The sequence below is a fragment of the Ambystoma mexicanum genome, chromosome 4p (genome assembly GCF_040938575.1).
Source record: "Ambystoma mexicanum isolate Mex_15411 chromosome 4p, UKY_AmexF1_1, whole genome shotgun sequence".
NCBI lineage: Eukaryota > Metazoa > Chordata > Amphibia > Caudata > Ambystomatidae > Ambystoma > Ambystoma mexicanum.
Genome location: NC_090927.1, coordinates 1,060,609,684 through 1,060,637,566, shown reverse-complemented (window position 1 = coordinate 1,060,637,566; position 27,883 = coordinate 1,060,609,684).

Genomic DNA, 27,883 nt, shown 5'->3' with positions numbered 1-27,883 from the left:
GCAAATGGCCGACACGCTTAACTTCCTTTGTTTATGTTGTCATTGGAATGGTTTGGCGCGAGCCTCGCTGCTGTGGAATCATCAAAAGCTGTGTTGACAAATCTCGTGCGCGCCAGCAACACCATGCTTGAGCGCACACTGTGCCAGTTCCGCTCCATGAGAAAGATCCTTCAAAACTGACCCACACAAATGAAACTTGCAAGGGACGGAAAAATAATATGTGTTTTTTTAATGCGTCCTCACGATATGCACGCAGCATCGGCAGTGTTCCACATCAGCAGCGATGCAGGAAGAGTAAAACCAGTTTCAGGGAGCTCGGTGGCGAGTTAAAACGGGGAACTAACCAGCCTTTGACCAGACTCTTCAAGTACAGCAGACCACCACAAGTCTCTACGCCCTTGCTTTGGGATTAGCACTTTTCTTGACCTATGCAGTAACTAACTAAAAAAAATAAAAAATGTAGCAGCTACCTTTAGCCGGGCAGCACCTTGGCTCACTTTGGTTTAGGCAGTGGAGTTCTGGTGACTTAAGACTGGATACACATGGAAGCATCTGATATTCCTTTCAATGTCGTCCCTCGGTGGTCTGCCATCTTACTTAATCAGGGGTTGGCGTAAGAGTGTACTGTAATGATGTGCCATTTGCGGCAGACTGTCCTGTAATGATGTCCCATTTGTGGGTCTGGGAAGTGGACTGAGAGGGCCCTCGGTGCACTTGGAACAGGGACGTTTTTATGGGAGGGCAAAAGGGGCACTTGCCCATGGCCCCCGCCTTGGAAGGGGCCCCACAAGGCTGCCTGATCTAAAGAAGTAACATTCCTTTGTTCACCAGACATAAATAGCACACACAAGGATATTGTATTGCATGGTGCTGAGGCTCTAAACCTATTGCTTGTCTGTTTTGGAAAGTATATTTTACCTCAATTATTTCATCACGTAATGCTTTCTGTGTTCACTCTGGTATATATAGTTTGTGTGTTCCTTGCGGCACAACTCCTGTAGCATTCTTTCCTTTCTGTGGGAATTATATTAATCATGTGCAATAACCACGTTTGAAATGCATACTGGTCAATTGAGTGCCACAATGGTTCAGAAGTTAGCTCAGTGGGTTAAGCACTCATTGCAGTGATATGTGTTACTATGCAAGATTAGAATAGCACATTTCTGTAAGTCTGGCTGAGCCTTTCCTATGTCTGAAGTTTATAAACCTGCCTGCACATGTACTTGGTCTTGCAGCACAGCAGGTGCTATAATCCGCAATATACCTGCACCAGATAGGGGTTGCTACAAAAACTAACATGTCATCCTTATGGTGAAGCTCTAGAAATTGGTGTGCTCAGATGGGATGTTGTAAAACCTAGGCAATCGCCTCCAACGATGAGCATAAACTGTTAGTCCAAGAGATGAATAAGTATCAGAATTTGGAACCAAAGCATTCATGCTTGTATCCTGGCTTTGCCAGCAGACAATGCAGTGATCCTATCAATCATCTTATATCTCGTACATTAGTGTACTGTCTTCTGTGAAGTTTGCCTCCCTGCATGCTGGTGGCATCGTTTAGCCCATTACTTGATCTTTCTTCTTATGTAGGCCATTTGAATGGAAGGGAGGGTAGACAGAAGGGATTTGCTTTTCAGGGTATGATCTTCAAAACAGCCTCACTCATGGTTTCACTGGCTGTAGTGTTGCTTCCACTATAATAGTGAGCATTGATATATTGCACACCACAGGAACTTGTTCCTTTGATCTCTAATGGCAACACTATTTGAAAACTATGTCCTATTTATAATCTCAGTCTCTCTGGATACAGACACCTTCCTTCTAATCTACATCCACTATCCATGCTATGGTACGTGTAGCTTTCTCCTTCCTACCAATTGGTCTGCTCCATCCATGCTTGAGCACTTTTGCATTCTGTGAGGCAGCAAATGTGATATCTCTGTTTATTCTGAATTACATGTACCTTTTACATACAGTCCTGCATTAATACTACAGGCTGCATACCTTCCTGGATTCTATTGATATAAAGTCTCTTGCATCTATGCTAGAACAGAAGTAACCTCTTCCTAGACTGATAAACAAGTAGCATTTGAAGGCCAACATTATCAGTCTGATTAGAGCAAGAATGAAGAGGGTAACCGGACTTAAAGGGAGTAAACATCCTTATTTTTAATGCTGTGAGGCAGCATATCAACTTATGGGTTGTGATTGCGGCAGGGTGGGTCGGCATCTCAGATATTCTTGATCACTTAATTCCTTTGGTTTGGTGGAGGGGGGCCCCAAAGAAGTCCGTGCCCAGGCCCCAAAAGTATTTAAGATGGCCCTAGCTTGGAAGACTAAGGAACACAGGGATAGAGGTGGGAACCACTCAGCTTGGCTCAATCTAATTGTACTCAATTTAAAAAAAGCATCTCTGGGCACAGACCCTCTTAAAACGCCTGGCAAAAGGCGCTGAAATACCAACAAGAAAGTCCTGGGCATACAGCCCACAGTGAGGACTGTACTATACATATTAGCAGTACTGCTGTAAACTTGCTACATCATCCTATTTATAACAATCAATTGACTCAAAATGCCACTTCAGTCTGTCATTGATTTTAGTGGTTCAAATAAACCTTGATTTATTTGAGTTATGCAAGCAGATGCCAATGGCCAATAAATTCCAAACCCCAAGGGTCCTTCTTCAGGACGAATGCTGAATCATAAAACACAGAAAAATGAAACAGAAAAGGAAGAACAAATCATTATTAAAACAAAAACACAAATAATCTAAATACATACATGAAAAAGCTCAAAAATGAGATAAATGTGTATTTGACAAAAACCGCGCATAAAAACAACATGAGACTTGTGGCAAAGCAAATAACAACGTTACCACTTCAGTATTTCCTAAACAGCAAGTTATTCAAAAGTATATTAATGCAAATACCTCTCAGATCTCAGGTTAGTACATGAAAACAGCGTATAATGTAAATGCTGGAAAATGACAAAGATAATACTAAACCATCCACTCTTCCTATTTTGCGTCTCTGAGGGAAACAAATAATACAAGTTGTTGTAGTAATGCACAGATCGAGATATAGCATACAGAGCCATAAATCTAAAAGTCTGATAACTCTCTCATACCTTGTAGTCAATAGGAGACAATGGATACACACGGGAGCACCAACCTCACCCGTGTCTACACGGTCATCTATCCGTGGTCATGCGAATAGACTTTAAAACAATACAGACCCGAACGCATCCCTATGACCCTCATCTCCCAGAGTACCAGGGAACAACTTGACATCCCATTCACCCTGGAGGAGATAGTCCAGGTGATTTCTAACCTTCCGAAAAATAAGGCTCAGGGTCCCGATGGGCTCACATCTGAGTTCTACCGTGAACACGTCGCTATCCTAATGCCCATATTGCACGGGGTCTGGACCGAATCCCTTCGATTGGCTACTCACCCCCCTCTTTAAGGGAAGCCCTAATCACCGTTCTCCCCAAACCTGGGAAAACCCCAGATGAATGTGCATCCTATAGGCCCCTATCACTTATCAATACAGACATGAACATTTTTGCCAAAATAATTGCGAATAGATTCCTCCCATTCATGCCCCATCTGATCCATGCAGACCAAAGCGGATTTGTTCCAGGCCGATCCACTGCTCTCAACATCCGCCAATTATTCACAATAATGTCCAGAATTGACCCAAAGGCGGACGCAGTGGCGGTAACACTAGACGCCCAGAAGGCATTCGATATGGTTTCCTGGAAATACCTATGGGCCGTACTGGAACAAATGGGAAAAGGACCGAACATGCTTTCCTACATAAAATTGTTATACACTAACCCGAGGGCCAAGGTGCTTGTTAATTCCATCGTCTCCTCCCCCGTTGTGCTACACAGGGGCACCCGTCATGGATGCCCGTTCTCCTCCATCCTTTTTGCGCTCGCCATCGAACCCATGGCAGATCTCGTCAGGGACAGACATACTCGCAAGGGTATGCCAGAAATTATCTCATTGTATGCTGATGACGTACTTCTATATATCAGAGACCCCTCCACGCATCTAGACCCGATTATCCGAGACATAACCAAAATAGGAACGTACTCTGGCTTTACCATCAATTACTCTAGATCCGAGATATTCCCCCTTACCACGGCAACCCAGCAGCCAACATGTGAATTTCCCCTACGATGGTCCCCGGGAGGCATTAGGTACTTAGGAGTACAAGTTTCACTGACCAAAGCCTCCTTACTGACTGATAATTATGAGACAACGGCACAGCACATTGAATCTAAGCTGCTCAAATGGCGCAACCTCCCTCTGTCTCTGGCGGGCAGACTGTCTCTTGTCAAAATGATTGCCGTCCCTAAGCTCCTTTACATCTTTGCTAATGTTCCAGTCTGGCCCGGAACGCAATATTTTAAGAGACTCCACGCTGCATGTGCCCAGTTGCTCTGGCATTCTGGGGCAGTCCGCAAAAAGTGGTTACATATGACCCCTCCCTATGATAAAGGGGGTTTCACAGCCCCAGATCTAACCCTATATTGGATTGTGGCACAGGCCCACCTTGCCACACATTGGTATACACACCTGAACCCACCTCCACACGTCAAATTGGAGGAGCTGGCGGGGGACGGGACTAACATTATGACCATGTTGTTACATCATACGTTGCAGACCGAAGCACCTGCAGACCCTGTAGCCACTACGATTAGAGCATGGAATATGATTTTGAACCCGGCACAAGGGCACCGCCCATACTATAAATGGCTTCCCTTGCGTCAATTGCCAGGTCTCTCCCTCACGCACGATCATCATTTCATCCAACACTGGGAAGCCCTGGGATACCGAGCACTCGCAGACCTATATCCAGATGGTAAATTCATTACCCCCCAAACATGGAGACCCAGCCACTCTAACTCAGCACTTAAGCTATTACAATACTTTAGGCTGAGGGCGGCAGTCTGCGCAATATGGCCATCATACCCAGACGAGCCCCCAGATTCACCCGAACTCCAATATATAGCAAACTCCACAGGTAGTAGGGGTATAGTGTCCTCCCTGTATAAAATGCAGCTAACAAAGCGAGAAAACACGTCCCTCAAACCACGGGAAGCCTGGGCCAGGGAGCTGGGAATGGAAATCACTGATGACATGTGGCACAACATGTGTGTGCACACGCGCAGAGTCTCCCTAAGTGCTAGATTCCTCTGCATACAATATAAATTGCGTACAATATAAATTACTCAATAGACTCTATTACACACCGCTCAGAGTAGCGAACTTCACAAGCTCCCCTACCCACAAGTGCCCGAAATGCAACTCTGAAGAGGCAGATCATATGCACATGTTTTGGTCCTGCACTGTGCTGAGGGCGTTCTGACTGGAAGTAACGAGAGCGCTCACGGAGATAATTGGGTCCCCAGTAGACCTCGACCCGCTGGCCCTGTTGTTTGGAATATGGTCTGGAGATAATACTAAAAAAATGTCTAAATTCTTAAATGTGTATGTAATTGTTGCTAAAAGATGTATCTTACAAGGATGGAAAGGCCGCTCTCCCCCCACCTTTGAAATGTGGTTGAAGACCCTCACCTGGGTACAAGCCTGTGAGGAGGAGTATATCGGATCCTTGCCCATGCCATCTCGTCCAAAGAATGTGTGGACGGAATTCTGCACTTATCTGAGCAATAAAGATGAGGTTGAGTGGGGCCCCGCTCCCCCGCCGGATCAGCCTGTCACACTACCATAAACACTAAACATCTTGCCTCCTCTCGAGTTGTCAATACCCCCCCCCCCCACTCTGGAGCCGTCTCAAAATGTATGATATAATTCCTAACTGTGCTGTTATTTTTGTATATATCTGTGCAAATGTGCTATTTCTGTCTTAACTTTCTGCCAATAACCAAAAGGTTAAAAAAAAAAATACAGATCCTATAGACGTCACCATATCGTAATGTCACAACGGCACAATCTAAGCATAGCGTATACCAAAACTTGACAAGTAAATGAAGGGAAAGTGGAGAACATGGGTAGGGGGGGATAGGTGGGTAGGGGGTTATACAGTTTGGAGAAATGGGTACATCGGATAGGATGGAAAAAAGGGAAAGAGAATATACTACACCAAAAGAAACAATTTCCAGGAAAAACAGCTCACATTCAAAATGTGATGAATAGTGTCAAGTCAAATATTCTGATACAGTTGATTTATGTACTCAGAAAAGAACAAATATAAATTGAAAAATACAAAAAATACAAAAAACAGAAGAGTAGACGTCCTCCTTAACAATCGGAACATCATGAACCCATAATAATACATATGAAGACAGCCTGTAATCAGAAGCTCATTCAGTTACATAAGGAACCTCCCTTCCTCATTGATGAATTGACATACATAGTAACTAATATAGACCTGAATATCCCATAGATGTGCCTTGCGATTATGTTTGCTCAGAATCTCCTCAACACATGTTGATATCTATAATATCACAGTATGAGTGCAAACAGTTCACATAGGCTAAAACAAACACCAATATCAATAATCTATATATCTGAGAATAATTTCTCTCCCACAAGTAGGTAGACACATACTATTACCGATAAAGACCGGGATCTCACAGATTTTCATAGGTATCATTCATAGTGAACAAAACCAGTTCACTCCTCCCAGCAATCTAGTAAGGATCCACTTTGTAACATATGTTGTTATTCGTATGCCAATGACACCCAAATCATTGTGCACCTGGACCTCTCACTGAATGAGACTGTGTCCAGACCCAAGGCTTGTTTGGCGGCCTTGGGGGAGTGGATGGGAAATAATTGGCTGAAGCTGAATGGCGACAAGACCGAAGTTCTAGTGATTGCGCCCCCTTCTGCCACATCTCTCTAGACCCATCTTTTATGTCCATCTTATTTTGGCTCCTTTCCGATTCCTGTGTCGGTCGTGAAGGATCTGGGAGTAAAAATCTCTGCCACTCTTTCAGCTGAAAAGCAGATCACTGCTCTGTGTCAGAAAGGTCCCTTTCAGATAAAAATTCTCTGCAAAGGTCTTCCCTGTATATCTGATCATTACAAGTCCCAGTGGGTGTCTGTCTCGCTTTATTGCAATGCTCTTTTTGGGGACAACCAGCCTACCTCATACACCTGCTTCAGGTGTTGCAAAACTCGACAGCCAGAGTGGCCATTTCGGCTCCTCGCTTTGCCCATATTACCCCTGTACTCCGCCGCCTCCATTGGCTTCCTGTGGGTAAGTGCATTCACTTCAAATCCCTTTGTTTGGTGCATCGCACATTTTATGCCGTAGGATTTCCGCCCTTACATTCCAGCTCGGGTACTGCGCACAGTGCAGGCGTGCCTAGTTTTCGTTCCGCGTGCTAAGCATGCTGGTTTTCAGACGGTCTCTAAAAACCTATCTGTTCTAATGGCTGTGTCTTGAGAGTTCTTACCTTTTGCTTCCAGCTCCAGGATACCCATGGGCGAATGTTGCACTCTTTTTAAAAAATGTGTATTACTTGTATATAATCAACTTGTGATTTTTACAAGGACGAATAGCACTCTATAAGTACCTCAAAATACAAATACAAATAGGTCTTGTTTGCTGAGATCAGGCCATGGCTGGTGTACCCTGTTGGTGTGCCCTGTTGTATCATGTTGGTCTCTGACTTCCCTGTATTTGATGCACTGTGGCCCAGTCCTGCCCAGCTGGTCTTAAGGTGCAGTTGATAGGGCAGGTGATGGTCGGCATACCTTTGTTGAGATCACAATTGAGGAGGCACAAGGGCTTCAGGAGACAGGAACCATGCAAGCCTGTATGAGCTTTTGTAGATGATGCCTCACATTGTACATATCAGCGGGGGCGATACACCTGGAACACTGCCTAAATGGGGTGTTGCCAGTCACTTATATATTGTTTATACTATATCATGAGCCTACTCCATGTCTCATTCATGGACAGAAAATACTCCAGCACATTTTACCAATCATTGAAACAAAGGTTATTTCTCCTGAATAGTGACAGGAGAGTCCCCAAAATTGCATAACCATGTAGACCTCAGAGATTTGTGCGAGACAGACATGAATGACTGGGTGGAATTGAGAAATCTTCAGCCTCCCTGGAAGGACAATCAGATGTTCGGTGATGTTAGTGACAGGAAGCTGGATCCCTCACTTCTGACTCTGGGAATTATGGTTTTCTCAATCAGCAACCCTCCCAGCAGATGATCTTTTCTGGGTGCTTTCATGATCAGTTTTCTTTTGTTCTGTGAAGGAAGAATACAGATTTGCCCTGATGACACCAGAGTGGAGTTGGCTGGAATTCTGTTCTGGCTACCTCTATTCATAATCACCTCCCTTGCTGGACCTGCAGGAAAGCTTGCTGACGGGCAGGATTCATGGTGGGTGTACAGGTATAAAGATACCGTTGACAGGGCATGCACTTGCATATCCTAGCCTGGATACCGAACATAGCTGAATTGATTCCTATGACCAGTGATACTTTGGGGCCTATGCTGTGAATGGTGCACACCAATGGCAAAAAAACATTGGAGTTTATTGCAGCAGCTTTGTAAGTGAAGTGGATCTTTCCTTGCAGGTAAGTTTACCATAAGTACAGCTCCATTGTCTGGGCTTCTGAATGCCCCTTCCAAAGCACCCATGCCTTCCTGTTCAGAAAGATCAGTATTCGTTTTGAGCGGGGACTCTATAGTCTCTAAAACGTTTATCCTTTCACTGTGTGCATCTTCTCGTCACCAGACAAACAGCAGTCTCTCAAATTCTGAGTAGACTGGACAGCTCAAGACTGGTGTTCATCTTGTCATTTTGGCACAGGCAGTTCATCTAAATAAAGACATGAAGTGAGACTAGTGTCCACGTTCCGTTGGTGGAGGTATGGTGCAGTACAGCCTTCTTTGCACCAGCTGCAGTGCCTGCCAATAACTGCTCCTCCCATTAACGGGCAGTGGGCTCAGGTGTTATGGGAGTCAGAGTGTGGGGTTTCACTCATGTCCGGGCATCTAGATACCATGCAAGTGAACTTATGGCTCTTGGAATGTGCATCCGTTACTGGATGGGATTACACCAGAATAATTCTGAGTCCAAATAACCAGACAAACTCAAGAAGATGGCTAGTTACTGTTTTATTAACAATGATCTAAAACAGGGAGGTTACAACGAACATCAACGGACGTACACTCAGTCTCTCAGTGATTTCCACAAAAAATACAACGTCATACTATGTGGCAATAGTAAAAACGTATGGGTCTGGATTGGTTAAAGGAAACATCTGGATATACATTCATATAGGAGCTAGGATTGTTATTGGCTGTCCTTTGTCAGGTGGACAACTTATGACTACCTCTTCAAACATGTCATTTCAGAAAAATCAGATATACATTGATCATTGGTCTCTCAAACTATAAGGTCCTATAAGGTCCTTTGATATAGCGACTTATACAATTGGTTGGCACACTTGTGCCATGTCTGGAACATTCGGTTCATTTAGCAGCACTTAAGCCAAGACCCAGGTGCAGGGAGATAGGACATGAAGCTACATTACCACGCAATTAGCACAGCATCTCTCATCATACATGCCTTCTGCCATGAAATTGTCTTTGTACTTGGATTTGCAGAATATTCTCGTCCTGGGAAGGCACGTGAGTGAAGGCACTCGCTATCGTGTCTGGAACTTCAAGTTCAAACTCTATTTCTATTCTTGACTCATGTGACAAAGACCATGATTTGGTTAATTCTACAAGCTTTACATGCTTTAAATGAATTAAAACGTGGCCTCCTTTGTGTTCTTTCTTGCATCTTAACGTGAGAGGATTCATCCTGTGCACATTTGTTCTTCTTCAGAGTAGATAGCTGACGTCGACTTCTTAGTTCTTGACTTCAGGCCAGAAAGCCTCGCCACGCAGCTCCAATAGCCTGCTATTCTACTGCGACAAAGCTTTTTATTCATTCTCAATGATACTTTGGCTTACTATTTCATGATACAATGTCCAGTTTCTATGCAATGGTCGCTTTGCCCGCATTGTACTTGCTACTTATAGCTAGCCTATACAATGACTTAATCTATCTTGCATTTCAGCATCTGTACATTCATTAAACTTCTGTTTTCTGCAGCACTTTGTTAATGTGTAATGTTTTTCTATCCCACTTTGATAGTTCACTCGAGTCTTTGCTTCCTCATTTGTCCTCTAGGATCTATACATCATCTTCATTCAGTATCTCGGGACATACTTTCTTATGATGTCATCTGTTAATCTTCTTAGAACATTCTCATATTCCTTCAGGGAGTTCCTCCTGTAGGCTGTCATCAACTTGAGGGTACATTCGATATGGTCGTCTTAATGGATACCTTCTTTCATATGCTCGCTGTATTATTGTTACAGTAGCTGAAGCTAGACAGGGCATGGTTTCATGACTCCAATACAGGGGAGATAGGGGGGTGGGATCTGCAGATGTATACATCTGCTCCTCTATATTCCCCCCTCTGGTCGAGTCCTTGGCCTCCTCCTTGAGTGTTTCTGCTTCTTTAGATCTTTTCTCGAAGAATGGTTTCTTGGGTATCCATATCTTCATCAAACCCCTTCAGGGTGCCCGCATAACAAACTGTCATATCCAATGGCCTCTGTCTCCTCCATTTTTATGTGTAGTTCTGTCAACATTGATATAACATCCGTCAAAGTTCCCTTCCCAACGTTGTGAGATGGTGCGAATGTACAACATGATGGCCCGATCTTGGCACAAACACCTCCTTCCATTGCTGTAATCATGTAGAGGACACACCTATTCTCGATGGTCATCAACCTTATGTCCCTCAGCAATTCCTTTATAGTATTACATCCTTTTATAGTGCCATTTAGTGTTTGCAGCAGCTTGTTCTGCTGATCTCTAGCCATTTGGCATTCCCCACTGTTTGAATTCCAGGCATGAACATAGATGTCAGCATCATAGCATTCTTGCTGAACAACATATGCTGATCAGGAATGTCTTCATAAGCCTTTAATGATTTTTGTGAGAAATAATTCTCTCTCTCTTCATCCGCCAAAGTTCGAGTGACCTTCTTCTTCTCAGGTGCTCGTCCACTTTTGGAAATCCTTACATTTTCAGATCACTCTGAGGAATCACCAATGCTGGAACATGGACATATACCAAGGAACACACTCCACCACAACTCTTGGGCAGTTTCATATATGCTCTAGATCTGCAGGTATAATATCCATCCATTAAGATAGCCGTTCCTCTCCTTATTCCTGGAACGTCAATTATGTTTTTGCACCCTTTATTCTGTCCAACTCTATTCCCTTGCTTCGAAAGCACAGTGTCGCATTAACCAATGGGACTACAGCCACTGGGTCTGATTCGTCTTCCACCAATGTCAGCATTTTGGAGTACTAGGCCCATGACTTTAGACAGTCATCATTCACCTTCTGCACCTCGTGCACTGCTTCCTTGCTCGGCAGATGAGCTGCACAGGACATCATTCCATCTTCCCATCCTTTGGCTGTACTCGCTGGTCCATAGATCTGCAGCTGTGAACGCTCCCAGCATCCAGGCATTCCATCCCTTTCTGTCATGTCAGAGAAATGTATCCTCTTCATTTCCTCATCAATCACCTTGTCTTGTCCTGCAGAAGGATACAAAAGCATCTTATCTGTCCATCCAGGCTCCATTTCCATTTGTGTTGTCTTGATATAATCATCCTGGTATGGAAATATCTGTTTTGATCTCCATCGCAAGGTTGGCCAGTTCTCTTGAAAGTGTCCTCTAGATGTACATTCTGCAAGATGACTCAGACACTGCATCTTGCACCTACATCTCTTTTGAAATGAAGGTTCTTACTGTACTCATGGCATAGGGGATGAGAGAGCAGATGTAGCAACTCTCATTAGATGCTCTCTCCCGAATATTTCTCATGTGCTGGTACCACGTATCATTCCACAGGTGAGCTGAATTATCAAGATAGGTGTTTATCCCCTGGTTATCTTCTTCTGCATCCCTCTTATTTTGCCTGCCATGCCAAAAGAGGTCAAAGGAATGATCATGATTTGTACTCATATTAGGAAAAATCACTGGTGTGGTGTTTCCAAGCGGACCATTAGGATAATAAAGACTTAAAAAATGTAAGATACAGAAAGAAAAAGAAAATACACAGGCATATGTATATCAGGCATACAAGCCTAGAAAAACATTTGGTGTGCTATCCCAATACTTGTTGAACTTGCGCTCTATCTATAACCACATTATCTTCTTCCTGAATCATTTTAATATACGTGCTCAATTTATATTCGTAGTTGCACAATCTTCCGCAATCAGAAGTCTGGACCATTTTTTGGGTCATTGAGAAAGGTGTGAATACTAAGATCTCTCCTAACGAGAGAAGGGTATTGTCCCGGGAGGATAGCTCAGCAGCAATGTGCTCGCCTTGGACACAAGAGGATGCTAAGCAACACAGGTTTGGTTCCCGGGTCCGCGCTTAGATACCTCTGGGTATTCAGTGCATTATAAATTCGCAACTAAGAGACCTATTCCTGTAACAGCGCCTTGATGCCCCTGGGCTGTGTGAGCGCTTTAAAAATGCAAATAAATAAATAAAATAAATGGTATGACTGAAGTATAAACACAAAAATTGCAACTATAATCCGATGTGTATCAGTGTCTATGGGTACCATGCATTATCCTTGAAACACATATGCTCCTAAAAACGAATCTGGGTATTGATTTCTCTTCCAATTGATATTAAGGAGTTGGCATTTGGGCATAATGCTGATAGGATTTTACTTTTTCAAAGAATCACTAAAAGTAAGTTTAAGCTTCTGGAATTCTCTGCAGGTCCATGTACTTCCTGCTAAAATTTTATGGAGTGTCCAATGAATACCAGTCCAAACGAAATGTCTGCTAACCACACGCTGTTTTGTCGTCCTTTTTCTTGGTCATCGATCGAGTCTGCACACGCAGAAATTCTTCTTCTTCTCTTGCTTCCTGGTCATTGGGTGCTGCAGGGAGGGTCTCGCCTTTGTAGATTTGTATGCCTCCTAAATGTAACCAAGCTCTTCTCCCAACCACCCTAACTGCAGTAGGGGAAACATCTTCTACACAGAGGGACCATTAGATCTTGGGTTCATGTCATCTATGAGTAAAATTCTTTATAAGCACTTGGTCTCCAGCATATAACTTTGGTGGTGGCAATAATGAACTTGGATTGGTGACTGGGCCATCCTCTTCTGTGTTTGTTGACCCCTCCCTCCGATGCTTGACTTGATTTGCAATGGAAGAAACACTGGTAGTCACACATGTCAAATAATCGTGCATTTCATCACACAGAGCCTGCACTACACTCTGGGTTTCACTCCTGACTGTAGATGGGGATGTAAAAGGCGTTCTCATGCGACGCCCTGTCACTAACTCATGGGGCATAAGATGATGGTCTGAACCTGGCTGGTTTTGAAGGGCATATAAGGCTAGGAGTAGGCAACATAGCCATCCCTTTTTCAAAGTTAATCTGATCTTGGCTATCCTTTCTTTTAGGAGGCCGTTGAGTCTCTCAAATATCCTGTATGCTTGTGGATGGAAAGCAGTCATATTTGTTCAATAAACTCATTGACAAAATGTGGCCTATTATCGGACCTTAACACTTTGCACATACCCCATCGCGGAAATACTTTGTGCACTAGAAACATCACTGTGCAAGTGGCATCAGGTGTGTGTACAAAGACCGGCTTCGATCCACCTAGAAAAGGGGACACACCACCACTAATAGATACCTGTATCCATTACAAGTCTGCAGCATATCGAGATTATCGATATGCAAATGTTGAAACGGACCATTTGGTCGAGGTATTACCCCTCTGATTGCTCTCAGTGTATGTCCAGCTGTAAACGTCTGACACACGATGCAATTCACAATGAATTGTGCAACGTGTTTCAATAGATTGGGAACAAACCAGTCTTCTGCATTGGTGCCATCAAGACCTTCTCTGGTTATCTGCGCGTGATAATGCAACTGCTCAAGTGTGACTTTCAGTAATGCAGCTGGCCTCACTGGCTTTCCAGTGCTTTCCTGTCTCCATAATGCTTCTCTGGGGGATAAAGAATACCTACTATGTTTCCATAGCTGCTGCTGCTCTTGTGGGGCTCTACCCTGCATCTCTATTGATTGTGTAATTGACAGCATATTAAATCCTTCTCATACTAGCATACTTCTATTCAAAACTTCTTTGACATTCTCAGTATCGAAACGTAACATTTCTGAAAAATATGCAACCCTTTTGGCTTCTATATCTGCGGCTTCATTTCCATGAGAGATAAAGGGCCTCATTACGATCCAGGCGGTCACTGTGCTGTGCCGTAACTGGCGTCAGCATTTTCAGCCGTCGCAGTTGTGGGCGGTGCAGTGATCACATAGATCCATTTAACTTTAGTACTAGGTCAATATATTGCAGTCTATCTTCTGGGTGCTCCCTATTGGACACGTGCTACCGGGTCAGAACAATGAGAAAGGGAGTGGGCACCTCAAAACTATCGAGGTACAAGCAGGGGCACACACAATAACTAACAAGTTAAACAAATGATCACTGTTTCAATTCACTTTTCATAAAAGATACCTTTATATCATTGTATTGTCCGTTTCAATTGTCAATAGAAATGAGAAATGTATTTCTTTTTGAAATGCAATTAGTAAATACAAACTCTTAACATAATACGTGATAATATTCATCATGTCATTATTAATCCATAATTCATGATAATGATCAACTGTGACCTGTACAATTAAGTTATACTGTTCGGATTCTCTGTTATATTCACACTTTTTCCAACTCGGCAGTAATAAATGTCCTGATATCTTGACAGGAGGTGTATAGGTATCCCCATCAGCTGCTATGCGTTTCTGGCTATTATATGCCCTTCTTCAGGTATAGATATTGGGATAGTTGAATTGTAGGTATGAATCAAAATAAACAAAGTTTTAATTACCTATTCTTTGTTCGAGTACATCTAACTGTTAATAAAGGACCCTTATGTGTCCCTGCACTAACTGGAAAGTGGGCCTGTCTACTGACTGTTGCCCGTCACTCTTCATGTGCAAATTCTGTGTATAAAAAACTATTGTAACAAGGATGTTTAAGTGTCGCCTTGGAAGTGGTCTTGTGTGGGACAAGTCGCTAAATGCAATGTGTCCCACTCTGAGACCCTCTTTTTCTTTCTTATCTCTATAGTGCAGTTTTTTTTTAGAATAGTTAACTCATCTTGTATTATCTGTATGAGTCTGGTCAGATATGGAATAAAAGTACTTAAGTGTCTTTGTGCGGCAGTCAGAATTCCTTGATTCTTGTTCGAGTGGCTGCAACAAGATCAATTAACATCCCCTTAGAGATTCATATTGTCTCAGTGAACCACCAATTTCAGATCTATCTAATTCCTGTAAGCTCTTGACTGAGTTTGTCTCATACGTTGACGATCTGTCATAAGGTAGATATATGTTTGTCTAAGTTAAATCGAGCTCAATATTTGAGCGTATTTTAACTTGAATGCTTTTATACTTCAAATGCATCAAGTTCTGACAATCTTACCTTGACTGGCATAATCTAGGTTTCAGCGGTTTTCAAAGCGACCGTTGTGTTTCTATAACTCGCCGCTGTTAGAAAAAGTGCTGCCGACATTCTTATATTGCCTTTCACTCGATCTGTATAGTTAAGAGTAATATAAGTGATTGCTTTCACCCGAAAAGTGCATAAATAATCTCAGTGTCCTGATCTTACTTACATTCATCTCTGAAATTCTCAGCTCAAACGTTGCTTCATTCACAGACGCGGGTCTGTAGCGCATCACTGTATTGCTAGGCAGCCTCTCTCCTACAGTTACAATCATCTAGTAAGTAATTGAACCTCTGAAAAAAGGTCTGCCATGTTGGATGAGTATATTATCGCATATTCACTGTTGAATTCAAATGTTGCTCCTATTACATATCTTTCATCCCTCTCTAGACGTCGGAGAAGGCGCCGCATTGAGAGGGGTTGAGGAGTGAGCCAAGGTTAAGATGGTTTCCGGGTTGGGCGGAAGAGAGAAAGGGGGTAAAGTTGATCAAGGGAAGTGGAGATGGAAGAGGAAAGAGAGGATAGAGCATCATTTACTGACAATAAAGAGAAGTCATGGAGAGAGGGGAGAGAGTAAAAGCAAATGTCAATAAAGAGGGAAGGATCAAAGTTGCGAAGGTCACGCCATGAGAAGATGGGAGGAGAAGGCGTAGTAGAGGAGTGTGTGGTGGGAGAAAGAGAGAAGGAGAGTAAGGCATGGTCGGAGAGATAGACAGGAAGAGTAGAGACTGGGGAAGAGGGGTAGGAAGAGTTGAAGATGAGGTCAAGAGTGAAACCAGAGGAATGAGTGGGGCAAGAAGGAAGAGGGGAAAGGAGGTAGGAGTCGAGGATGGAGAAGAGGGGAGAGATATGACGGGGGAGGGGAGGTGAAGATTAAAGTCACCAAGTACAGTTAGAGGAGACGGGGAGGGAGAGATAAGCGAGAGGAGGTGATCAAGATCTTCATAGAAGGAAGAAAGAGGACCAGGGGGACGATAGATGATTAGAAAGGAAATGGGGTGAGGAGAAGAGAAGGATTTGTAGAGAAATTCAAAGGAAGGGAAAGAAGGAAGAGATGTTGAGGAGGAGGAGGAAAGGTATTTGGGGTGGAAGAGGAGGCCAATGCCTCCACCACGGCCAGCAGCACGAGAGATATGAGAGAAGGAGGACGAGGAGGTAGTGAGGGAAGCAGGGACAGAAGTATTATGGGGGGGGATCCAAGTTTCAGTCAGACATAGGAAGTGGAGGTTGAGGCGAAAGAATATGTCGAGAACTGCTGCAGTCTTGTTACAGATGGATCTGGCGCTCCATAGCGCCACGTTCATGAGGTTGGGATGATGAGCGGTGGGGGGGTAAAGAAGATTAGGACGATGAGAGTGGGTGGGTGTGTGAGAGGAGGAGAGTGGGCAGGGATAGAAGAGAGGACTGGGCATGAGGAGGGAAAAGGAGAATAGGAGGGAAAGAAGAAGGTGGGGAGAGTAAGAGATGGGAGGGGAAGGGAAGAGAGGGCGGTGAAAAGGTGAATTAGCGGATCGCATAACCGAGAAATTAGAGATGCGTGGAGCTATGATGGTCCGTTGTTGTTGAGAGATAGCGAGAGCAGGGACCAGTGTGGTAGCTTCTAGAAGAGTCAGCACTCTACGGACACGCTTGGGTGGGGAAGGGGAACAGGATTAGCAGCAGGGGTTGGGCAGTGGGAGGTAGGTAAGTGCAGAGCTTGCTGGGTCTGGGATGAGGGACTTGGAAGAGGAAGGGGAAGTTGATTAGTAGCCGGGAAGAGGACAAGACAGGGGGTGGAGAGGGTAGACGGGCGTCCCAAGTAGTTATGAGATTATGAAGAGGGTGGAGGGCAGCTGGGCAGGAGGAGGCTGGATGGTGTGTGGAAGGTGAGAGCTAGTAAGGAGGAGGGCAGGGGGTATCACGTTCCAGGAATGGACAGTGGGGAGGGCCGCAGGTGAAAGCAACTGAGGCGGGGGCGCTGAGGAACCAGGTGGGCACCGATGGAAGAGTTGAGGTGGTTGAGGTAGAGGCAACAGAAGGCACCAGATCTTGGATAGGAGCACCTGTGGATGGGCCCAGGCAGCTGAGGCAAGCAGGCTAAGGTTCCAGTTGGGTACCAGTGGAAGGGCTCAGGCAGCTGAGACGGTCGAGCTGGGCACCAGTTCTTGGAGGCACTAGAGGCACCAGTATAGGAGCACCGGTGGAAGAGCCCAGGTAGCTGAGCCGGGCGGCCCTGTGAAGACACGCCTGGTCTTGAGAACTCGAGGGCCAATTTAGGGGCACCGGCGGAGGATGCCTGGCGCCAATGTAGAAGGGCTAAAGTTGTGATCCTGGGCAGTCATGCTTGTGCTTGAGCGGGGAGGGCCGCAGGTGGAGGTACCAGGATTCTGGTAGAAGGAGCTTGCAGAGAAGTCTTTGGCAGCCGCGGTGGGTAGGCTGAAGTCGCAGTCCAGGGCAGCCGCGCCCGCTCTCAGGCGGGGAAGGGACCAGATCCAGAGTATAGGCACTGGTGGAGGACCACAGGCAGCAGAGGCGGGTGGGCCCGTCCAGAGTGGGCAGAAGCTTTCCGTTCACAGGCGAGGAGGGCCGCAGGCAGAGGCACCAGGCCGAAGGTGCCAGTTTGTAGGCACCCGCAGGACAAACTCCGGCAGCCGAGGCAGGCGGGTTGGAGCAGCAGATCTGGGCAGCTGCGCCCGTTCCCCAGCAGAGAGGGCTGTAGGCAGAGGCTCCAGAACTAGAATGAAGGCACCGGTGGAGACCCACAGGCAGTCGAGGCTGGTGGGCTGGAGCTGCTGTCCTGAACAGCCGAGCCCGCGGTGGAGGATCAAGGAGACCGGTGGAACGGGTAGCCAAAGCGGGCGGGCTGAAGCCGCGGACCAGGGCAGTCGAGCCGATGCAGAAGGCTAGGAGGCACTGGGTAAGAAAGGCCTCGCTGACGACGATCCTGTGAAGAACCGCAGGCGGCCAAGTGGAGGACCAAGGAGCAAGCCAACAGGCAGCCGAAGCGGGCGGGCTGGAGCCGCAGCCCAGGGCAGCCGAGCCCGCAGGATGTAAAGGCGGGGAGGCACTGGACCAGGAAGGCCCCGCCCGCGATGATCTTGGGCAGCCGAGCCCACAGTGGAGGATCACAGGCAGCCAAGTGGAGTACCAGGAGCCTGGTAGAGGATCACAGGCAGCCGAGGTGGGTGGGCTGAAGCTGCGGTCCAGGACAGCCGAGCCAGTGGATGCAGAAGGCGGGGAGGCACTGGATCAGGAGACCCCGATGGCGATGAAGCAGGAGGAAGCCTCACAGAGGGACCGTTCCAGAATCAGCTGAAGGCAGTTCTGATTCCTGGAGAAAACGCAGTCAGGGGGCCCTGCAGAATCAAATAGCACAAACGTAAAAGGTAAGGATCAGAATTGCTGTTTTTATTGTTTTATTTGTTAAAGATTCAGCCTGATGAGAGAAGGCGCCGGATCAGGCAGCCGAGCTTCTGCGCCCCCTGCTGGGAAAATTAAACTGAGCTTAACAGATTGCTCTTTTTAATTTTTCAAATCCTTCCTCCATTTCTTCAGTCAATTCTATCTTTTCCTTACCAACTTGTTCTTTCTTAAGTGCTTGCAAAAGCGTTTTTTTGTATGTGCTATAATCGAACACCCAGACCCTGCAATAATTGCATAAGCCCAGAAATTGCTGCATTTGCCTCACTGTATGTGGCTTTGGTGTTTTCATGATAGCCTCAGCTCTTTCAGGTATCACATTAATTCCTTCATGTGAAATTAACTGACCCATGTACAACACCTCTTCCTGGCAATACTGTAATTTTTCAATGCAGATTAATACGTCATCTACGTACAGAATTATCACACTCTTCAGTTCAATGTTACATAGATCCATCTGTAGGACCCTGTTAAAGATTGATGGGGACTCACAGTACCCTTTAGGTAAACGAGTATGCTTTAGTCTCTTTTGTCTGAACGTAAAGGAAGTAAGGTCTTGTGAGTCTTTGTGCAACAGGATCGAGAAAAATGCATTTTTCAAATCGATCACCGTGTAGTACTTAGCTTCAACTGGGATTCCACACAATATTGTTGTTGGATTCAGAACTAATGGAAACTCTGCTCCTACAATCTGATTAAGAGGGTGCAAGTCCTGGATAAATTTCCATGACCCTCCTTAAGATTTTTTATCAGATACACCACAGTATTACACAGGGATTCCGATGGCACTACCATTCCCTGTTTCATCAATGCTGAAATAGTCTCAAATATGCCTTCATCAGCTTCTCGGGACATAGGATACTGTTTTGCTCTTGGTAAACTTGCTCTGGCTTGAGTTTTATTTTAACCTCACCTATTCCCTTCAATAGGCCTACATCATTTCTAGGTTTTCCTGAAAGAACCCTGGTCGTTGCCGCATTAGTGCCCTTCGCTGTGGATCTTCCCTTTCATCAATTTTTATCCAATATGTAATGCTAATAAAAAATACTACCTCATTATCTATATGTTCATTTCTGAACATATCTTCATCTGTTATGTCAGTCCATCTGTATCCCTCCTCAAAAGCTATCCCTGTCCTCCATGCTCTACCTTTATCATCTACTCCTTCAAACATTGCTATTTCCTCTTGTACTATAGCCACTTCCAATTCTATAGGAATAGCCTGCTCTTCTTCCTCTTCCATAGGTACTTGTGATCCAAATAAAAATTCTTCAGGTATTGAACTGGGTGATCTCCAGCCCTTTAGAATGAGTAGCAATACCCTTGAGATGGATGGGGATGCAGAGATTATTCATACATCAATAATCGAAACGACTCATGTAGTTGGCAAAAAGGATAACTGTTTCAATATAATTATCTAAAACAGGGAGTACAACGGACATCATCCAATGTCGCATAGCAATTTCTCTCAATGCATTTCAGAAAAAGTACTCTAATGTAGTGAAAAATCATCATCAGTGACGTTCAACCTCCGTTATACCAACGTCATCCTACATGGCAAACTACAAAAACCTATTGGCAAATGTGATTGGGTCTAAGGAACTATCCAAGTGTACACTCTATACTAGTATGGGACAATGAATGAAAGTGATAGGCTTCTTAACATTGGGTGGGGCAAATAAGCCCTCCCCTCAAAATGGCCACTATGAATGTCACTAAATACACAATGTCCCATTGGCTACACAAACTATAGGGCCCCTAATTACGTGGTCCCCTACAATTGGTTGGCACTCTAACCTTCATCAGTACTTTTCCACCTACGTTAGCAGCACACAGATTGTACTTCCAGGTGCTGGTGAGCTCGTCTAAAACAGAGCTTCCCACCAATTAGCATATCCATCCATCATCACCTCAGTGATCTGTTGGCAATTAAGACTTTGAACTTGGCCTTGGCAGTGTTCTTAGCTCTGGAGAATTCAGGGGAGGTGATGGCACGCTCTGCCCTCATGCGTAGGTGTGACCATCTCGTCTGTCCAACTTCATCTTTCCACATGACTGTAGACCATGATTTTCATCTTCTCATGTATTAAAATACTATTTTCTAATAGACCTCTGATGTCTTCCTTGTTTGGTTCATGCCTTCTGAACAGGAGTTTTGTTCTTTCACACGATTTGTATCCAATGCCTGCTCACTCCAGCCTGATAAGACCTTGACTTTCTTGGCGTGGCGTCATGGCTCATCCAACCTCGCCTTTCCGAGATTCACTTTTAATTAATTTGCTTTCTTTACTGCGACACACTGAAAATTAGGCCTTCCTTCTTCAGTCCAATTCTGCTATAACACGTAGTGGAAACATCAGTCCTTTTTTCTTTAAGCATATATGTATATGTTGACGCATGCCGCAACTTATTCTCTTCTTAGCTAGCCTCAAGAATACTTTGTCTGATTGCATTTTTCTGCATCTGTACATGTGTAAAAAAAACTTGATATCTTCATAGTTTCCATGGCATAAGCTTCTTCACCTTGATCCCCAGATGTCACTTATCCTGGATTCTCTCTTGATGCCTCATACAACATCTTCATTCTCTTGTCTCTGCATCTCTTCTATGCACATCAGCTCATTTCTGCATGACGTCACCATTCATCTTGGCCATTCATTTGCTCTGCTTCTTCTGTGATTTAATTCAAATGGCCATCATATCGTCTCATATGCAGGTCTGGTTTTGCCAATGGGAACATTGCTTCCAGTATTCTCTTTGATACTGGTATTCTTACTGGTACTGCATGTGTCTCACACTCTGGTTCCCAACATATAGGCAATATGGGTGAAGTGGTTGAGGTGGGGGTAATTGGCTGCTCCTGTACACTCCCCCCTCTGGGCGATTCATCAACCACTCTCCCATCATCCTTCACTCCTAGACATCTTTGTCTGAAGAAATGCTTCTTTGGGATCCATATCTTTATGACACCCTTAAGGCATCCTGCTGATTTCACATGCTCATCTTTGTTCCAAATCATGAGCATGCACTGTCCACTTGGACTGCAGTAGATCCATCTTCCCACATACTTCTTATGATTCTTTGGATATAGGAATTTCATTCCCTCAGGTGCATGGATACTGGCCTTTACAAAGTCTCTGATTTCTTCATCTGTCAAGTCTTTGGCCTTCCATCCTGATTCAACATTGATCATGATTTTGATCCCTATGACTTACTTTGCTGTCTTCTTGCATTGTGTAATTATGATCTTGATTACACAAAATCCAAGCAACACCAACACGTTCAGGGCTCCAAGGAATTTGAACATATCTGCCATCCATTGTGGAACCCAAGAAAAGAGTGATCCCAACCAACTGTCATCAGCAATGTCCTCTAATTCGTCTACCATCTGGACATGCAGCTTCGTTAGCATCCCGATGGCCTCGGTCAAGGTTCCATTCTCGTCCTCATGAGAAGGTATGCATGTGCAACTTGATACTCCGATTGTGGCGCAAACACCTCCATCCATAGCTGTGATCATGTCTAGGACATATCTGTTCTGGAGTGTCATCAGTCGTATGGCTCTCAGCTCCTCTTTGATAGCATTGAATCCTTTTATAGTTGTATTGATCATTTGCAGACATTCCCATCTGGTAATCTGCAGCCATTTGGTATTTGCTCCAACCTGGATTCTCGGCATAAAGATCACAGACTGTAAACTGTCTGTAACTTTGATGACTGACAAAGTCTGACTGTACAGTCTGTGTTCATATGGGATAGTGTCAAAAGCTTCTATTAACTTGGCAGAGAAGTAATTTACCCTCTTTATTCTTCTTATCAGCTCCACAGATCATTTCTCTCTCAGATGTGCATCCGCTTTTGTGAAACTGTCAAGATTCAGGTCACTTTTAGGAATCACCAATGCTGGAACATGAACATTCACCAGCGTGCATATTGCTTAACAGTCTGTAGGAAAAATCATATAAGCTCTGGCTCCACAGGCCCAATAGTGATCCATGATCAATGCTGTCCCAAGTTTCATCCTTGGCGCATCAAAGATCTGACTACAGTTCTGATTCTCTCCAACTCTTCTTGTGCCATTATTTCTAAAGCACAGCTTTGAATTTTCCATAGGCACTATCTGTAAGGGTCCACCTCTGTCTTCGACCCAGGTCAATAGCTTAGCAAGTTTTGGCCACATTGGTTTGCACATCACTTGTGCATCCCAAAAAGTTGATTCAGGATGATCATACACCATCTAATCTCTGCAGACAACCACTCCTTCTTCCCAGCCATCTGGTGACAGCACTGATCCCCAAATTTGCATCTGGCCTCTGTTTTTCCAATGTCGGATGTCTCCTTCAGTTGTTTCTGGACTTTCAAGTTTCTTGTTTACTTCCATCTGATTCCAGCTCCTTTCACTCCAGGCTTCTCATTTCTGATCACGTGATTCTTGGTATGAGCTCTGTCTCTTGTCTTTGTGTCCTGGACATAGCCATCTTCATCGGGAAATGTCCATTCCGTTGCCCATTTGAGATAGGCATCTCGGCCTCTTGTCAGGCAGAGTGCTATGTGTGATAGACAATGTGCTGTCTGGACAATTATTTCAATAGCTGTGACAATTTTAGACTTCCCCGTGCTATAAGGCAGGAGAGCAAAGACAAAGCATTCCTTCTTCGAGGTCCTCCTTCCAACTTTCTTCATCTGCTGATACCATATGTTATTCCCCAAATGTGATGTACTGTCCAGATAGTCATTCAGCTCATGATCATCCTCCCTAGCATTTCTCTTTGTACTTGTTCTTTTCTTACGATCTGTAATAATTATCTCATAACGCATATCAGCACATCTCCTTCTTACTGGACCAATCATAGGCACATTCATCAGTGGACTGGGTGTGTTACATGTACTAGCTGTGTAGGTTCACTCTTAGACAATCTCTTCCTCTGTCTCTCCTTTCCAGCTTGTTTCTCGTGCTCAAGAACAATCTCCACAACACTCTTCTTCAACGAACGATGACTAGAGACATTTGTCACAGACTCGGGTAATTTCTCATTATCCGCTGGGACCGGATGACTACATAGGGTCTTGACTGCCTAGTAGTTGCCACGTTTGTACCTTCCTTCTGTTCAGAAAGATTCACAGGAGTTCTTGCTCCATTTACATCTATCTAATAAGACGTATGCACTGTGAGTGAAAGCAATATCAGTATAAACAAAATGCAAGCATAAATCACACAAAGATACGTCATCTTACAGCAACAACTTTTGATGAATCGTGGATGTCTCTCAGGACGTGTCATAACGATATTGCTACTAATGCTGCCCATTTTTCTTTTTTAAGGAGGGAAAAACACTTTTTAATGAGGCAACACTATGCACTTCTAGAACCAGCTCAGTCGGCTCTGTAAGTCTCCTCAGTCTGTAGGTTGCTTACTGGATGATGAATACAAATTCCCAATGAATGCCGCGAATTGGCCTCTCATCAGATGACAGGATGATTTTCTTACAGCATGAAACAAGAGTTATTTTTCCCAATGGATCTCGGATCTGTCCCTCGAAGGAAAAGGGGTTCATTACGACCCTGGCGTTAAGGGTTTAACGACGCCGTAAAAGGTGTCGGCGCCGTTAAACGCTTAATGCCTGATTACGAGGTCCCTTTGCAGGACCCGACCTTAACGGCTGGTTTTACCAGCCGTTAAAGTAGGGTGCCGCAAAGGGACCTCAGTGCTAATTACGGTACCGCAATTTGCAGTACCGTACTTAGCGCCTTCCCCAGTCCCATTGAGCCCTATGGGGCAAAAATGGGAATTGGGAAGGGCCATGGTGAAATGGGGAAATACTACCCCGCCAACCTTGGAATGGGGCGGTATTTCCCCATTTCACCATGGCGGACTCGTTACAACACCGGCACCAACCATGGTGCTAATAGCGCCATGGTTTAGTGCCAGGGTTGTAATGAGGGCCAAAGTCTTATTTGGTTCTCAATGTTCTTTCAGAATACCCATTCACTTGGGTTATAAGGTCTCTCAAAATGTCATCAAGTGCTGCATTATTCCTCGGGTCTCTTAGGAATGTTCTGACATCGGTCTGTCTTCCAACAAGATGCAGGCATTCTTCAATCAGGTAATACAAGACTAAACCAACAAGTCTGTGTGCATTATCCGGTTATAGGGGCATTGGCATTTTCGCCACGGAACTCAGGAAGCTGGAGAATCTGCTCAATAATTGCTGTGAGCAATCTCCCCACAATCGGACCATTTATTGGATCTTGCAAAAACACATGAACGCTACTAGTTTTCCCCACAAGTGCAGGGTATGCACGCAGAATAAACACAAAAACTGCAAGAACGATCCTAGAAACTTTGTCATTAGGCACTACCATACATGCCTCCAAACAGCAACTCAGTGAGAAATGAATCTGGATATTGCTCTCTTTTCCAATTGCCGAAAATAAACTCCAGATCTGACATATCTTTTGTTTTTCTTTTCAATCAAGGCTTAAGCATGCCTCAGTCCAATGTCACCAAACTCCTGTGGCTCAAGAGTTTAATAACTTCCCTTAACTCTTTTTTAATGACTGAAAAGAGTGTCCCGAACTAAGCCACAGTCCAATGAATTCTTTATCTTTATTCTGCAGGTTTTGCGTCCTTCGTCCTCACCATAGATCTAGTCTGCACGTGCTGTGGTTCTTCCCGGTGCTTGCTTCCGATAGGTGTGGGTGCGTAGAGGGTTCTCCAGCATAGATCTTTACGTCACCTAGAAAAGTCCAAGTATGTCTGCCTTGCACCTTGACTGCAGACGGCGTAATGTACTCTACAATGAAAGGGCTGTTAAAGCGAGGTTCGTGCCACTTTCGAGGATGATTGTGGATTAGGACTGCATCTCTGGGGAATAGTTTGGGAATACAAAGTTCTTTAATTCCACTTGCTGAAGCAACTCCTTCAGTGTTCTGTGCTGCCCCATACCCTTTTCGCTTGAGCTGATCTGAAATGACAGAGATGCTTGAAGTCATACAAATAAGATAATCACGTAACTTCCTTCCTAACAGTTCTGCAGTAGACTGGGCATCACTTCTAACCCTAGCCGGAGGTGTGAGAGGTGTTCTCATTTGCCTCCCTGTCACTATTTTGTGCAGGGTAAGATGGTGGTCTGACCCTGGTTGATTTCTCAACGCGTACAGTGCCAGTGGTAGGCAGTGCAACCATCCTTTTTTCAATGTAAGCTTCAATTTGGCTATTCTTTCTTTAAGCAAGCCATTGAGTCTCTCACAGCCACCGTTTCCTTGCAGGTGATAAGCCAATGAGAACTTGTGCTTTATGCCAAGCAACAGGATTATTTGCTCAAAGACTGTTTTAACAAAATGAGGGCCATTATCTGATCTTAATACTTCACATATTCCCCATCTGGGAAACACTTCTCAAACAAAAAATGTGGCTGCACAGGTGGAGTCTGGGTGAGTACACGGTCCAGCCTCAATCCACCTCGAGAAAGGACATACCACTACAATCATACATCTATATCCATTACATAATAGCAGCTTGTCAACATAGTTGTTAGGCAAATGCTGAAAGGGGCCACTAGGTCTAGGAATAACTCCCTTGATCGTGCGCAATGTGTGGTCAACAGTAAACCTTTGACAAACTATACAGTTCACTGTATAGAATGCAACATGGTCTACCAATTTTTGGAATGAACCAGTCTTTTGCAACAGTTGCAGCAAGGTTCTCTGTAGTTGTGTGCGCAGCGTAGTGCAGCTGGTCCAACGCCGCCCTTAATAAGGCTACAGGCATCACTGGTTTACCAGTACTGTCTTGTCGCCACATTGCTTCAGAGGGTTTAAAAAACACCCTCTCTGCATCCATAAATCCTGCTCATCTTGGGGTGCTTCCCCCTGTATCTATATCAATTGAGTTCTAGACAAATTTTTATAGAATTCAGACACACTCATCATCACCACCATGCTTTCATTCACATTCGGTGTATCACATTTCATAATGTCACCCGAATATGTAACTCGTTTAGCTTCCTCGTCTGCCCTTTGATTTCCCTGTGAAATAAAATCTGCTCTTTTAGTGTGAGCTGTGCATTTGATGACTGCAATGGCTACTGGGAGTTGTAGTGCCTTAATAAGTCTGTCCAATAGGGCTGCATGTTACACCGGAGTGCCATCCGCTCAGAGGTAGCCCCGGCTTTTCCAGCGCGCTAGTCCTGTATGCACCATTGACGTCATGTAGGCGGAGTCTCTGCACATCCTTACTTCCTGGTCTGCGTGATTCTTGAGCGCGACAATCAGCGCCACTAGTTCTGCAGCATGTGCTGAAAAGTGAGATGGCAGCCATGCGCTTACCAACACTTCAAATTCCCCATCGACCTGGTGCTTCACCACAGCGGCACCTGTATATCTTTGTCCACTATTTTGATTGATTCTTGAAGAACCGTCAATAAACAGAATCTCCCCAGCTGCCAATGCATTCTCTTTTACTCTCGGAATCTCATCATAGAACTCTTCATAGTTCAAACAATCATATACATGCTCGTCTTCTGCCAGTGGTTCAACTACAAACATGGCAGGATTCACTATTCTGCAACAAACTATTTTAATCGTCAGATTCGATATGACCACTTCATATGCAGAAGCCCTTTGAGAAGTGGACGTACCCTTAGGTTTCTCCTAAAAAGGCTTATGTATGTGCTATAATCAAAGGCCCATGCTCTCACATAGTTACAAAGCCCCAAAAACCTCTGCATGTGCTTTATCGTCTGTGGCTTTACTGTTTTCAAAATAGCATCAGCTCTTTCAGGAGTAACCCTATTTCCTTCATGCAAAATTAACTGGCCAATGTACAACACTTCTTGTTGACAGTACTGTAACTTCTCTCTGTCAGCCTTATATCCTTTGTCAGCGAGAATATTAAT